The 16,162-nt window shown below is 46.9% G+C and overlaps 1 protein-coding gene across 33 annotated transcripts in view; it reads right to left on the bottom strand.

The window, feature by feature from the left end:
* The window catches only part of PTK2B (protein tyrosine kinase 2 beta), a 143,582-nt gene that overhangs the window by 74,657 nt on the left and 52,763 nt on the right, over positions 1-16,162 (bottom strand). For 4 of the 33 annotated variants that reach the window (XM_084997735.1, XM_021073177.2, XM_084997748.1 and 1 more), the window contains exon 1: positions 4,832-5,061. The exons of the other annotated variants lie outside the window; for them this stretch is intronic. The gene's annotated coding sequence lies outside the window, so the exon portion shown is untranslated. Of the gene's footprint in view, positions 1-4,831; positions 5,062-16,162 lie in introns of those variants that run through there. 33 annotated transcript variants of the gene reach the window in all.

The following is a 16,162-nucleotide window of genomic DNA, read 5'->3' as shown; positions in this document are numbered from 1 at the left end:
TAGTACCGTGATGAAGCAGTGCTTCAGGTGGTGTCTGGGTTCTTCTCTCTTTTCTTGAGAGGTGAAGGAGGAGGCCAGATGACAATAGGTGAATTCATAATTGGTCAAATGGTTTCTCCCAGTGTCTGCTGAACAAGTGTCCATATTAAGCTGAGGACTGATGGCTGTTTGAATTGGCCCTGGTTTATACCTCTTAATTTGGCATTAAGGAGTTTGAGGTTACCAGACAAGGAACACCAAGTTGAGCATGGAATTAGGGTAGATTGTGACTCTAGTTGAAGACCACAAAGGACCCCTAGAATCTGCAAAGGTGAGCAAGAAACAACAAGGGGAGCAGAAAGCAACCAGTGAAGTGGGGAAAATGTGAAGTTCTTCACATAGATTAAAAAAAAAAAAACCAAAAAAACTTCCCTAGTCTGGAATGAGGAAGATGTGGTTTAGCAATAGCATAGGTTTTAAAAAATGGGGTTTAAGCTGTGAACTCACTGTTAGTCACTGGGAAATGCTGCCAAAAAAGTTAATGCAGTGTTGGGGTTACTAGGAAATCCCTAAAATAAGCACGGTGATTTCCCCTGGGGCTCTGCCTGGATACAATTGCATCTACGGAACTGGTGGCCCAGGGCCCCGAGGTTTGAGAGGCCTTGTCCTAGGATGAGTGCCCCAGGACATGAAGAGCCTGCGGAGCCTGGGGGAACAGACCTTTCCCCAAACGAAAGGAAGACAGGAGTCCCAAGCAGTGAGGACAGGATTGCTGGTTTCAAATGGTTGCAGGCCTGCTGTGCAAGAGATGCACCCCACTCCTTCACCCAAGCAGAGTTTAGAAAAAAAGTGCAACAGACAGATGGGAAGGAGGAGGGTCTTTATTTAAACAGAGCACCCACTGTGCACCCCTCTCTAGAGTGTCTGCACCCCCACTGTCTCGCTTCTATCTCCCAAGGCAGATATCACTTCCATTTGGAGGATGAGGAAAAACAACCAAGCACCTTGCCCAGGGTCACCTTTACTAAGTGACCAGAACTCCAGTTTTCCATCTTAACCCAACAAATGCAGCCCATAGCCCAGGTCCCATCAGTGAGCCCACCACTCTGGGCTTTGTCTCCTCACAGCAAGGTGATTCCTGTGCTCAGATGAACACTGCTTCCCCAGTGTGGCCCCCAGAATTCTGCTCACACAAAAACTCATCAGTTTCTAGTCATGCAGCACTAAAAGGAATACTGGTCTTTTGAGATAGTAATGTGTACAAGGATCAGGATGATGTAGAATTTTATTGTTATCCTTGGTGACACATTTAATAAACAGAAAAAATTGACAATGAAAACTCAAATACTTTTTTTTTTTCAACCTGAAAGTGCAAACCTGATCTGACAGTATGGGTGTTGTCCCCTCACCTACCACCTTGAAAACACCAAAACCTCCCCTTGAACAAGCTTCTCCACCTGGTACGTTCCCCCCCCCCAAATCTGTCTCTTCTCTGCAAATCCAGTATACACTACAAATTTGCTTTATGTAAACAGATATCAAAACCATTAAACATGACAGTGCCCCCCATCTGTACACTGAAGTGATCAGCTTTCACTTCAGTGAGAATTTAGATGCCCTGTCAAGCAAACAGGATGCCACCTGCATGTGAAAAGACTCGGGAAAATTAAAAATAGATGGGAAAATCCTTAGCAGTTACAAATGCTAATAAAAGCCACTTTGAGGTATCACTAAAAACCTTTTAAACAAACCGAGATGCCTAGAGAAAAATAATAAAATCCTACATTTATGGGCTTGAAATGAAACTGGTACAATTGCCAGTTGATTCAGAACTGGCTTCCTGAAGAGGAAGCTAGTTGAATATAGAACAACTCACATGGGGCAGAAGGCCTCAATAGATATCTCTCCAAAGAAGACATACATATGGCCAACAGGCGCATGAAAAGATGCTCAACATCACTAATTATTAGAGAAATGCGAAACAAAACTACAATGAAGTATTGCCTTATTCTGGTTAGAATGGCCACTGTCAAACAAAAAGTCTACAAACAATAAATGCTGGAGAGGGTGTGGAGAAAAGGGAACCCTCCTACATTATTGGTGAGAATGTAAATTGGTGCAGCCACTATGGAGGACAGTGTAGAGGCTTCTTAAAAAAATAAAAATGAGTTACCATTTGGTCCAGCAATCTCAGTCCTGAGCATATACCTGGAGAAAACCATAATTTGAAAAGACACATGTATCCTAATGCTCATTACAGCACTATTTACAATAGCCAAGACATGGAAGCAACCTAAATATCCATCAACAGAGGAATGGATAAAGAAGATGTGATGCATATATACATAGAACATTACCCAGCCATAAAAAGAATGAAATATTGCCATTTACAGTAACATGGATGGACTTAGAGATTATCATGCCAAGTGAAGTCAGTCAGAGAAATACAAACATTACATGATATCACTTATATGTACAATCTAAACAAAAATACAAATAAATTTATTTACAAACAGAAACAGACTCACAGATATAGAAAACAAACTTATGGTTACCAAAGGGGAAAGTGGTGGGGGAGGGATGAATTAGGAATATGAGATTAATAGACACACACTACTATAGAGAAAATAGATAAACGAGGACTCACTGTATAGCACAGGGAACTGTATTTAATATACTATAATAACTTATCACGGAAAAGAATCTGAAAAAGGATATATATTTAGGTAATATATATATGTATAACTGAATCACTTTGCTATAAATATGAGGCTAATACAATATTGTAAATCAACTATACTTAGATAAAAAAACAAACAAAAAACAATTCAAATGCAATGACCTGGCAACCCAACTTTGGGCAATGCACCCCACATTTCTAAGGAGGATGCAAGGATCATGTGCACAAAGATGTTCACAGCTTCACTGTTTATAATAGAAAGTGAAATTAGAACAAAATGCTCAGGGAAATGATGAGGGGGAATTCTAAGTGATACCAACAATGATAAACTCACAAACAGTGAGTTTATCATTGTTGGTAAAACATGAACAGTTTAAAACAGTTTAAAAACATGAACAGCGATAAGACATGAAAATATTTATATTATTATTATTATTATTTTTTTTTGTCTTTTCTAGGGCCACACCTTTGGCGTGGAGGTGGTTCCCAGGCTAGGGTCTAATTGGAGCATCTGTGACCTAGACCATAGGTCACGGCAATCTGGATCCTTAACCCACTGAGCGAGGCCAGGGATCAAACCCACAATCTCAATCCTAATTAGATTCGTTAACCACTGAGCCACGATGGGAACTCTTACATCGAAAATGTTAAGTGAAAGGGAATGTAGTTTACATACCAATTATAAACTATGTACAAAATGCAAGTACATTTAAAATCACATACAGTTAAAAGAACTTAAGTTCTTTTGCTGTTATGGTGGCTAAATCTATACCAACATTAAGTGGCTTCCACGAGGCTAGAAGCTGGCCCTCTTTTCTCTTTCTACCTCCAGCTCCTTCTCTGACAGTCTGACTTGCTTACTTCCTGTACTCTCCATGTGGCCCCAGAGTGGCCAATCCTCTCACCCCAGAGCTGGACTAAAGAGCAAATAGACCCCAAATCCAGATGTCAGGATTCTACTTAAACCAGGAAGTGAGGTGACCAGGGTAGAGGGAGATCTCCATAAAATCTGCCAGGAGAGCCCTGGGACCACAGAAAGTTATCCTCAACCCTCAACAGCCCTCCAATAGACCGGAGCACCTGGCAAGGCCTGGACGGGGGTGGGAGTAGGGTGTCTTTGCCACACTGTGACCTTGATTCTGTCTCCAGCCCTGAGTCCCTGCATCCATGTCCCCTTCCTTCCTCTTCCCCGCGTGCCCTTAGAAGGCTCACTTCAGAGAACTGACATCAGTTAACACAGAGCCCGTTCAACCCTAAGAATAAATGGAAAAGGGAGGCACCGCTATCCCCCATCTCATGGATGAGGCAGCTCAAACTGAGCAAAGCAACTTCCTGAAGGTCATGGGGCAAGTAGAGACCAGACTGGGATACCAGCGTTGTCCTCAGGGCTCCAACTGGGGGCTCCTTCCTGCCACATTCTGCAGTGACAGGGCCCAGGACTGCCCAAGATGGAGTCCTCGCTCACAGACACCCCCAGAGTGATGCCCTTTACGGCTCTGCATTCTGATGATGAGCACTCTGGACTGTTGGACTTGAAACATAACCCCAAACAGCACTTGGCCCCTGCCCTCTTCACCTGGCTCTGCGCACACAAGTTCATACATGTATAGACAAAGAATCTATCCTTGACCACACTTCATTCAGGCTCTTCTGAGTGCTCTGCTCTACGAGGCCTGGACTCCAGCTTCAGCCTCCACTCTGCAGAGTCCAGCTTCAGCAAGAATCCTGCTAAGTGGGTTTAGCCAGAATTCCCTACCTTCTAGAACTGATGGCTCCCACCCCCACCCTGTCTCTCTAGGTAACATCTGATCACTGTGGCCTTCCTTTGGCAAGATCCTGCTAGGTCAGCTTAGAAAAGAATTACCCTACATTCTTACTCTGTCCCTCCACTGACCACCCCCGACCTGATCCTTGGCAATAATCCCCACTTCTTGTTCTATTTCAGTTTCTCTCCCCTGCTGAAATACCCCATTGCCATAGTTCCCCTGTATAAGGCCTCCCTTGCCATTCTTTAGCAAGAATCTGAATAATTTTGCCTTAACAATGTATACACATACATATGTATATAGCCTTAGCCTTAGTCCCATTGCAGTCTCTCTGAGCAGAGACCTCTGGGCTGGAGCCCAGCCATCTGTATTTTTTAATCACATCCCAGGTGATTCTGATACATACCAGTGAGGCTGCAGAACAGCCGGTTTGGCCCTTGTCTCACTGGCGAGAACTGAGTTTCAGAGAGACTGAAATGTGAGGACTCTCAGCTGGCACTCAGGTCTCCCCATTTCCAGGCTGCTGGCTCCCCACTGGCAAGATGGTGTCTGACAAACACTTGGTGCAGTGACAGGTCTCACTGAGTTACGATTCTTAAGTGTGGGACCTTCCTGCTGTTCTCTGAAATTGAGTCCAGAGCACAGTGGTGGTTTCTGTTTTAGTTTCTTGTTGTTACCCAAGCCCGGTATTGGGAAATGGACAGAAAGAGAAGAAACAGGTGGCTGCAACTATTCAGAGCTTGGAAAATCAGAAAACTGGGAGGAACTCTGGTCTCTTAAAACTCTAGCCGTGGTAGTTGCAAGGGAGGGAATCCCTGACTACAGCGGCAAGAAAGCCTCCAGCTTACAGCCCTTGTCTCACAATCTTCCCAGCCACTTCTCTAAGTGTGGTAGGGTTTTTTTCTTCCTCTGGTTAGAAAAACAAAATAAAATACAAAGGGAAAACCCAACCCAAAATTTCCTGAGCCCCAAAGGTAGCAAAATTGCTGCTATCCTTTTACAAGAGCTATAGAAGTAAAAGGTCTCATGGATCCAGAGGCAGGGCACACAAACTCAGAGCCAAGTGGCTGGGCTTGGTCAGGGAAGCACTGAGCCTTAGGGACCCAGCTGTGGGTCACAATTTGAGGAGGAGGTCGTGATAATGAGAGTTTGTGGGCAGATAGTGCAGCAATATGCCATCAAATGAAGAGAGAGAAAAAAAAAAAAAAGAAAGAGAGAAAAAGGAAAAAGCCTGATATTTCCCCATAGTTCCATTCTTCTCAGGTACAGAGCTTTACTCATAAATTAATCCCTGTCTGTTCTACAAGGTAACTGATAAGGAGAGTACTTAGGCATATACAACTGAAGTAAGATAAAAAACTCCAAAGCTTGTATGCATATTAGCTACATAAATATGCTCCCATGGTTACAACTGAGTTGTATGCAAAAAAAGGAGACAGAGAAATGAAGCCAGTTGTGCTAGAAGCCAGTTTTTGTATTTTTAGGGCTGAACCCACGGCATGTGGAAGTTCCCAGTCTAGAGCTCGAATCAGAGCTGTAGCCATGCAAGATCTGAGCTGAGTCTGTGACCTACACCACACCTCACGGCAGCACTGGATCCTTAACCCACTGGTGTGGCCCCTCACGAGGCCAGAGATCAAAACTGCATCCTCATGGATGCTAATCAGATTCATTTCCGCTGAGCCACGACAGGAACGCCAGTGTTCTCTTTTACTGGGTTTGACTTCAGTGATAAATACTTCTCAAGAATCCCTTAGGCTATCTCCCTAGGTACAGCTGACCCAATCCTGAAAATATTGAGGACCAACCCCACCCCCATCTACCTCCAGCCCCAAGCATCTCTGTTCCCTAAAAGCCAGGTAGGAAATGGGGGTGGGGGTGGGTCGGAATCCAGGGCTCTAGTTCTATAAAAATCCTGAATCCAGCTCCCCCCTGGGTCAGATGTAAGTCTATGTTTGGCATAACGGTCCTCGGCCCTTTCTTCCTTTAGCTGTTCTTTTATTGAGGTTTCCAAAGCACACAGGAAGTCAGAAAAAAGAACAGCAACCCACTTCTCCACAGCCTCACCACAGACATGAGGCAGGAGGGAGAGGACACAGCAGAACCCAGAAAGGGCCCTGAGTCAGGCGAGGGGCTGAGGGAGCCAAGAGTGGCCTTGGGCCCTCCCACCCCACAGGGGTGAGGGTAGCGGTGGAAGCCAGCAGAAATGGGTGGAATGGTAGTGGGTCAATGGCCAGCTCTTTGAGAGCCCCCAGAGGAACCCTGTTCTGTACTTCTCTCCTTCTGCTGACTGAGAATTTTCTGGTTAACTCAAGTACCACAAAAGCTATAGCATTTAAATTCTTTTGAATTGCATCCAACTTAAACACCAAAAGCCTGCTGAGATATAACTCAGCTAAGTCACCTCACCTGCTGGGACCTCAGTTTTCCCATCTAAAAAGCGAGGGGCTTGGGTAAGAGGAACGTGTTTCCCACAAGGTCTTAAGCACGAATGTTTCAGACTCTAAAAGTGGTTCTGGGGGTGGCTTAATTCATTGTTTGGCTGAAAAGGCTTCCACGTTTGCAGAGCTCCCCCAAACACCTTGTAGTGGGCCCGAATTCCAGATTAAATCCATTGGAATAGATTTGATGCTTCCCAATGAGCCCTCTTGGATCTGAAAGTGTGGAAGCTAAGATCATTAACTACAAGTAGAGACTCCGAGTCATTGACAGGGAAGTGAGAGCTGGGAGGGGTAAGTTGCTTGGATGAAAAGATAAGGAATGATTTGGGGTATTGGTGAGGGAAAAAACATAACAACTAGGATTATAAACTCATTGGTGGTGAGAACCAGAGCTGAAGGGACTTCTAAATGATGTGCTTTTACTTCCTTTGTCTTACAGGTGAGGAAACAGGTCAGAGTTGTCAAGTGACCTTCCCAAAGACACACAGCTGAAATCTTGATGTGGGGAACAGAGCAGGGACTCTCTGATGCATCAACCACAGGACTGGAGGACCCGTGTCTTTGTCAGGAGGTCCATCTCAGACAAAGGGAATCCCCCGAGCATGATAGAGTCCAGGTGACCCCATCTGGACTGACTCTGAGAGTGACACCAGCCAGGTACAGAGTTAAACAGAGGGGGTCTCTGCCTTCCAGGACCTGTTGTATGTGCATCTTACACTTCTGTGGTCTTTACCTTGCCCCGCCCATGGTGGACGGCCCTCTTGGGAGAAGTTTTCTACTTCCCAGAAAAGCAGTCAACATTTTAATGGTGGCCTAAGGTAGAAACCCCCCTCCCCTCACACGTGCAGTAGCAAGTGACAGTCCCCAGAGCACTCGTCCTTCCCCTTCTCCGCTCCCTGGAGGTAGTACTGGCCCTTGTACAGGGGAGGGGATGCTGGCTCCAAAAGGGTAAGGCACATATTCAGCAGGACTAGAACTGGGGCCTCCCAACCAGCAGCCAAAGGAGGCTTTTGGAAAGGAGAGAAATGTTCACATCACACTGAGCATGGACGAAGCACGCGTTTGATCCTGTTACCATCTTGAACCTCAGTGTTCTCACTCTCAAAAGTTGTCTGTTTAATACCATCTTCCCTAGATCTTCTGTGAAGATGAATGAACATAACATACATAAAAGCACTTGGTAAATTCCAAATCCTTGACCTCGAGCATTGGTCATGATCAAACCTCATCCATGATCCTTTGGTGCTTTCAAGCATCTACACAAGTATTTCCATGACAGGGACTCATTCCTGCCAAAGAAACTCACTTGTGCCATTTTGGGGGCATTTTCAGTGCTGGAGAGGTCTTTCCTACGATGTAGTAAAGGAATTTTTCTGCAGCTTCTACTGGCAGGTGCTAGCTCTGCCTCGGGAGCTGCCAAGCATGAGGCCCGCCCCCCTCGTTTCCCCCCTCCCCCCCCAGTTTCGCACAGCCAGCCCTGGTTCTAAACACGAGGCTGCAGAGAAACATGAGACTTTGGGGGGCTTCACAGGTCAGTCCATAATGAGACCACCTGCTGTGCATACATACTTTAATGCCAATCTCAAGAAGCCCATAGAAATCAGTTTGGATGAGCTATGCAGACACCAGTGATGGCAAACAAGCACTCCAGAGGCCACTCGGCCTCCAGTGGACAAGGCTCCCAGTGGGGCTGCCCAGGCTTGCCTGGCCTGAGCCTGCCCCGAAGCTCTCAGCTCTCTGGGTCTAAACTTGGGATCTTAGGACTTTAGAGCTGCATAGGGGCTTTGAAGATCACACATGCCCGGACCTTCTCCTACGGCCTTGAGGTCACCCACATGGTTCCTTGGATGCTCAGTCCACTCTGGACACTGGTCCCTGCTCAGCCTTGAGCTGAAGTGGCAATCGCACTCTCCCTTTTCCCCCATAGCATGGGCCGAGCAGACTACCCTCCCACTCGCAGGTTCTATTCTTGGTTGACAACATCACCATCCCCATGGCCATCATTTGTCAACTGCCTAGTTACACATGGCCACGTGCCGGGTGAGGGGAATGGAGAACCCGGAACATGGGCTTCCCTGCGTGCCGCCCCAGCCCACAGCCCCTCTAAGAGCAAACAGGTTGAATGCGCAGAAGGTTGAACCAGGAGTGGACGGACACAGTGCACTGATTATGTATGGGCTGGGCTCAACAAAAGTGAGGGGCAAGGCATAACTGCGGGCAGGTGGGGTGGGGAGAGGGCCATGATGGGAGACACACGTGGGCAAAGGAAAGCAACACAGCCCTAAGAGGCAGGGCTGTGGGCTCCCTATGTTAAACCCCAACCCCAGGACCTCAGAACATGACAACATTTGGAGACAGGGCTTTTAAAGAAGTAACTAAGGTAAAATAAAGCCATTAGGGTGGGCCTTAATCCAATCCAACTGGTGTCCTTATAAAGAGAGGAAATTTGGGTATATAAAGAGACACCAGGAGTTCTCATTGTGGCTCAGTGGTAATGAACCTGATTAGCATCCATGAGGATGTGGGTTCAATCCCTGACCTTGCTCAGTGGGTTAAGGATCTGGTGTTGCTGTAAGCTGTGGTATAGGTTGCAGAGGCAGCTCAGATCTGGCGTTGCTGTGGCTGGGGAATAGGCTGGCAGCTACAGCTCCAATTCAACTGCTAGCCTGGGTATTTCCATGTGCTGTGGGTGCAGCCCTAAAAATGTTTTTTGTTTTTTTTTTTAATTAAAAATAAATAAATAAAAAAAACAAAAAAGTGACACCAGCTGTAAGCAGGGAAAAAACCATGAGGACACAGAGAGAAAGCAGCTATCTGCAAGCCAAAGAAGAGGCCTCAGAAGAACCCAACCCTGCTGATACCTTGATTTTGGACTTTCAGCCTCCAGAAGAGAGAGGAATAAATGTCTGCTGTTTAAGCACACCCCCCGCCCTGCCCCACTCTGTGGTATCTATTTCTGGCAGCTCTCACAGACTAACATAAGCAGGTGATGTGGCTTCCGGTTTCCATCCCTTCCCTCCTCACATGAACCTGCACAGGTGGACCAGCAACAGAGATGGTGTCCAAATTACCCCAGTCTGGTGGTTTCTAAAACCTGGATGCTCCTCAGAGCAGGGCCAACAAGGAGAGCCCAGCATGGGGTCTCCTCTTCCCAGGCTGCATCTGCTCTAAGACACCTGTTCTATGTCTTCCTTGTGCACCCAGGACAGAGGAGGGGGAGTCAGGAGTCTGGCTGTGCTGGTGGAAATTGCACATGTGCCCTGCTCTGGGAGCTCCAGAGCTGCAGGCTTGAGGCATCGATCCACGTTACTGCATCGTGGACTCTCATGGATGAGACTGTGCCTGCTCCCTCTTGTCCCTTCCAGCTGCAGGGAAAAGAGCAAAAGAGCACTGGGTTCTGGGTCCTGCTCTGCAATAAGCCTGAGGCTTTGACCCAAGTCTGTTCACCTCTTTAGGTCCAGGGTCTCCACTGTGCAAAGAGAGAGTAAGGCTGGCTTCTTCTGGCTCCAAGGTGCTATGTGATTGCCAGTACCTCTGGGCTGGAAGGAAACACAGACATCACCTGGCACTGCCCTCCTGACACACATGAGACAATCCTCTCCTCAGCCCTCACCCACGTGGGCAGAGCCTTGTGACAACCATGTCTTTTAGTTCCTGTGTTTGGTGCTGTGACCTTGGGCCTTGCCGATCCCAGAGGGAGTGATTCTCCTGCTAGCGAATTCCCGAGACAGTGCCTTTCCTGTACAAACCAACCAGTCCAGAGCCCCAACCCCAGTCACCTCCTCTGTGGGCTCTCACCCACCTGTCCTGACCACCCCAGGGGCAGGTGTCAGACAACCAGGGACATCCCCCCATGCCCCAGAGCCTGCTGGTCTCCTTAAAACAGGCCTGCCATGACCCGGAACTCTGGGCCTGTATGCACCCCCTTTGGGGGTTAAAATCCCCTCTGGTCGACTTCCCACCTGTGATAAAAATATTTTCGTTGACTACGTGTATGACCCCCAAAAGAGGTTTGGGGACCCCTGATCTAGTCAACCTCCAGTCTAACAATCAAATCCCCCCTGAAGCCCTGCAGCCCCTGTAGCCATGGGGCTTTGATGCCTTATGCACTAGGCTTTCTACTTCTAGGCAGCCCTCCTTGCTAGAGGAGTCTGCATTACGGTAGGTAGGTCGGTGGCCACAAACCTGCCTTCTCACAGCTGTTGGTCCCCAGCTGGGTTCCTGCCCTCTGGGGATGTATAGAATTGGTGCCATCCCTCTTCAGGAGGACGTGCCTTCAGCTTTTTAAAAGCAGCTCTTGGTTCCCCTAGAGGCATTTCTTCTCCCATCAAACACCCCGTTCCTTCATTGTGCCTCATTAGTGGAAAATCTTTTTTTTTTTTTTTTTTTTTTTTTTACAATTCTGTGACTCTAGAAGATTCCATCCCAAGGCTCATTTCTGGGCATCAAGCTTGAACAAAAGACACTCTGACCTTAAAGATGCGCCACCTCCATGAGACCACTTCATCTTCAGGTTTTCATAAGCTGTTGAATGTGAAATCTAATGTTTAAATGTTGATACAAACTTAGAAAACATGGTAGCAGCATGGAGCTGCTGGTCCTCTCCTACCGACTCACTCAAGGCCCACTCCCTCTGGATGGCTCAGCTTCTCCCTGGTTGGAGGGCTGAATCGCGAGTTTTCCCCTCACCACTCATGGCCCCTCCCAGTCAAAGAGTTATGGAAGGTCTGTGCTCATGGGGTCACTTTATTTATTTATTTTTACTTATTTATTTTTTTGGCCACATACCTGCATGTGGAGGTTCCAAGGCCAGGGATGGAACCTGTGCGGCAGCTGCAGCCTGGGCCACAGCTGCGACAGTGTCGGATCCTTAACCCACTGCACCACAAGGGAACTTCCAGGGCACTTCAAATGGCAGTTTGTCAGAGAAGCTTGTGAGGGGACAAGATCTTGGGTGTGTGCTTCGAACGAGGTCTCACACTCTCCTCCCCCCCACTCTCACTAGGAGATGACAGCTTGCTGTCGGCACAGGCTCTCTGCTGGGGGCAGAGGGGGAGCCCTGATGTTCAGGTCAGGGGTCTTTTCTCCTAGAGCAGGAGTGGTAGTAACTGAGCGCAGTGGGTCAGGCATGGGTGAGGGATGCTAAGCCAACAGGCTGGGGGTACGGCCCTGGTTTGGATGCCTAACCTACATGACCAATTCTATTTTTTCATAAGAAACTAGAAATTCAGACTTTTAACATGGACTCTTCAAAATGTTGGCAAAAACTTATAAAACATAGTATAAACGTTCAAAAAAAAAATCTTTGGACTGGACAGAGCCCCAGGACAACTAGTTTGCATCCTGTGCTGACCTCAGCCAGGTTTACCCTCCCCTTTAGGACAAGGTAGTCATTCAGTGATTCCTTCAGGGTTTTTTCAGCTACAAGATTTTCATGGGTTCCTGTGCTGGCTGATTGTATGTGTCAACCTGACTGGGCCACAGGATGCCTGGACACTTGGTCAAAGATTATTCTGGGAATTTCTGTTGTGGTGCAGTGGGTTAAGAATCCAGCTGCAGCAGCTTGTATCATTGTGGAGGCACAGGTTTGATATCTGGCCCAGGAACTTCTATATGTTGTGGATGCAGCCATTAAAAAAAAAAAAAGATGATTCTGGGTATTTCTGTAAGGTTAACATTTGAGTGGGCACACTGAGTAAAGCTGATTGCCCTCCCTAATCTGGGTGGGCCTCATCCAATCAGGTGAAGGCCTAACAGGGAAAAAAAGCTAAACTTCCGCTGAATAAGAGAGAATTCTTCCTGCCTGATGGCCTTTGAAGTAGGACACTGGCTTTTTTTTTTTTTTCCTCTTTCTTTTGAACCTGAACTGAAATATTGGCTCATCCTGAATCTCAAGCCTGCTGGCTCCAACCACATCACTGTAGCTCCTGAGTTTCCAGCTTGCCTACTGCAGATCTTGAGACTTGCCAAACTCCAAAATCATTTGAGCCAATTCCTTATAATAAATCTCTTTATACATTTACATATACATATACACACACATATATATGCATCATTTATGTGAGATATGTAGATATAGATATACATATATAGATATATATCTCCTATTGGTCTGTTTCTCTGGGAAACTATGACTACTACACACTCCTCAACCAAAAGAGATCTATAATAAATCTAAAGAAGCGAAACAATTTATGGAATGAAAGCTCTCACCTTTTCTGGTTCTTTGCCTGACCATTTATACCATATTTTTAGTGTTAAATATAAAAGTAATAACAACTACAATTTATCAAGCATTTTTATGCATCAGGTATGGCGTTAGGTAACGCGCGCACACACACACACATGCATATATACACATACATACACCTTAGTAAATCTGAACACCACCTCGTCCCCTCATCAGAACATGTGAGTATCATGAGAACAGGAGCCATACCAGTCCTTCCACCGCTGATGCTCGTGCCTGGCAAGTACTTGGTAAGGAGGAGGTAAGGGCTCAGTAGATTATGTGTTGAATTAAATGTTCTTTTTTTTTTTTTTTTTTTTTTTTTGCTTTTTCGGGCCGCGCCCACAGCATATGGAGGTTCCCAGGCTAGGGGTTGAATCAGAGCTACAGCTGCTGGCCTACACCACAGCTCATAGCACCACTGGATCCTTAACCCACTGAGCAAGACCAGGGATTGAATCTGCAACCTCATAGCTAGCAGTCAGATTCATTTCTGCTGTGCCACAACAGGAACTCCTGAATTAAGTGTTCTTTAAAATAGATGAAACTCACCCAGTATTCCGTGATAATCTACGTGGGGAAAGAATCAGAGAGAATGGATATGTATGTATGACTGGGTCACCTTGTTGTACAGCAGAAATTTTCACAACTTTGTAAATTAGCTATACCTCAATAATGCTTAAAATAAAATAAAATAAAATAGATACCATTAATATCCCCAATGTTAGAGGTCAGGAAATGGAATCTCAGAGACACTAAATAACAAGCCCAAGGTCACAAGACTCAGGAATGGTGGAGTTGAGACACAACCCCAAGTTCACTTGTGTTAGGATCCCACCTTCCTGACCCTCTCCCCTCCCAGGGCACATGGAAGAGTCAGGTTCGTTTCTAGTGCCCAGCCCGGACATTCACACCTACAACTCTCTCGGCCCTGGGGATGCCCTGAGGAAGCGCCTTCACACCTCGGCACCCCTCACCCCCCACATGGATAGCTCTGCTACCAAGCTGTCTTCTGAGGTTTCTAAAGCCTAATTTGAGAGTCTAACCACAGTTGCAGCTTTAAAAATAAGACAAAGGCAAGAGAGGAAACTCACTGTGGGGACCTTGGTTCATCCCCTTTTCTCAGAGCTGCCTCAGGTGACAGAGGAGACTCAGCAGGCAGATACCCAGGCTGAGGTCAGACCATGGGGCAGCTGAGGTGAGGCTGACCACTCTTGGCCCTGGGTAGGAAGAAGGTTTTGAAGAAATGTGCACCATTTCTAGAAACAACCACCTCCTCACATTTTGCCTCTGTAACCTCATGTGGATCAAGTTGCACAGCAGGTCGGCAGATAAAGAGCTGGTGCTGAGTAGAGTTAGGTAAAGCTGGAGAAGGGAAGACACAGTGGGCATGAGAAAGAGGCAGGCGAGGGAAGTGAAGGAGGGGTCCAGATGGACCAAAAAGAGGTGAGAGGCTTGCACAATCATGGGTGCTATTGGATCCACTTGGACTAGAAGGCACAACAAAGGAAGATTAATTACTTGGTCTCAAATGTGGCCACAAACACAAGTCTCTTTATTTGTTCCCTAATGACCACACCTTCCCAACCTCGGGTATCTGGAAAGTATCCACGATTGTCTCGATCCTTCAGGAAAGCCATTTAAGTCTATAAGTACACTGGGTTCCCCAATCCTCTTTGTCTAAAATAAACAGTGGTCTGATTTCTCTTTCTGTCCCAGAAGTCTCAAGCCCCCATTTCAGTGACATTCTGAAAATGACGCAGTAAGGTCTGGGGACACCTGCAGGTCATTGTGTTATAGCTTTTCCCCAGCTCCCAGGAGTGCTGAGGCCCTGAACACAGCACATCCCCAGCCAGACCTCAATTGTTTCATCTAAGCACAAGAGGCTGGCCCAGCTCTAACATTCCTTGGCTTAAGTCCTTAATACATGAACTCTTGTGTCACTTGACATTGAGTTCTTTCTGGACACTGGAGCTCCCCAAGCCTAGCACAGGCTGGCTATAGCAGGGGCCCATGAGTGCCTGGGAGGGGATTCTGTGGTTATCAGATGGTTGAAGGAAAGCCATGGGTCAGGGGGTGAGGTAGAGGGGTTTTAGGGGAAGGCCTTTAAAAAGAGGGAAACGGAGGCTGGGAAACATAGGGAGGAGGGAGGGCATAAAGAGGAGATGATACTCCTTTCTTCTTTTATCCCAATATCACAGCTCTGTTTATTCTGAGAAGCAACCAGCTGCAGCTCCAAAATAGATATGCCGAGAAACGCCTCTAATGACAAAATGCTTCTGCAGGAACCAAGGTTAGAACAGTTCTTTTCAAGCGATGAGAACAGGAAAAGCCTAGAAGGGGATACTCCTGGGCACCCTGACAGCTACCCCCCCCTCGGCCCCCCATAGTGGTTCTTTCCAGAAGCTCCAGGGCATAGAGCTGATCATGACTCTGCTGTCACTCGCAGGCCCTGGTGACAGAGATCATCTCTTCCCTGAGAGGTACCCCATGGCCAGGTGTGACAGATGGCTTTCTTCTCACTGGACCTGAATATCCGTTCCCAGAATCTTTTCTGAGCTCAAGAGAGAGAATAAGACAACAGAATCAGAGACTTTGTTAAGAGTTTGCATGGATGCACGTATATGCGCAAAGGGAAAATACACCGGAGGGAGTTCAACAGGCTAGACTTTATTCAAGACTACTGCAACAGGAGAGAGACTGAACTCATCTCCAGATACAACTGAGGCAGCTAGGGGTTATAGTGAGTGGGCAGGTGAGGGAATCAGTGGATGGAAAACTGCTAAGAGGGACTTGGCTAGGTATCAAAGAGTCAGGGTATTCTAGCTTAACTGAGTTTGTCAGGCCCAAGATGGGGCCAAGTTGAGAAGAGGGCCCCTGACTAAAGTTTGGTCAAGGAGAGGGTCCTTGTCAGTGGAAGGGAGAAATCAGTAGTTTGAAGACTAAGCTCTTGCCTTTCCTCCTACCTTCCTCAGAAACAACCCAACTGAGCAACAGCTCTGATAAGAGCTACCAGACTGTCACCCACTCACCCTGGAGCAGAGTGAAAGGATGGTTCTCGGCCACC

This window comes from Sus scrofa, chromosome 14, assembly GCF_054392235.1.
Source record: "Sus scrofa isolate SSC_HxYL_T2T_F1_AM1 chromosome 14, Sscrofa_HxYL_maternal_Yorkshire_Landrace_v2.0, whole genome shotgun sequence".
In the NCBI taxonomy this organism is placed as follows: Eukaryota; Metazoa; Chordata; class Mammalia; order Artiodactyla; family Suidae; genus Sus; species Sus scrofa.
This window is presented reverse-complemented; position numbering and strand designations above follow the sequence as displayed.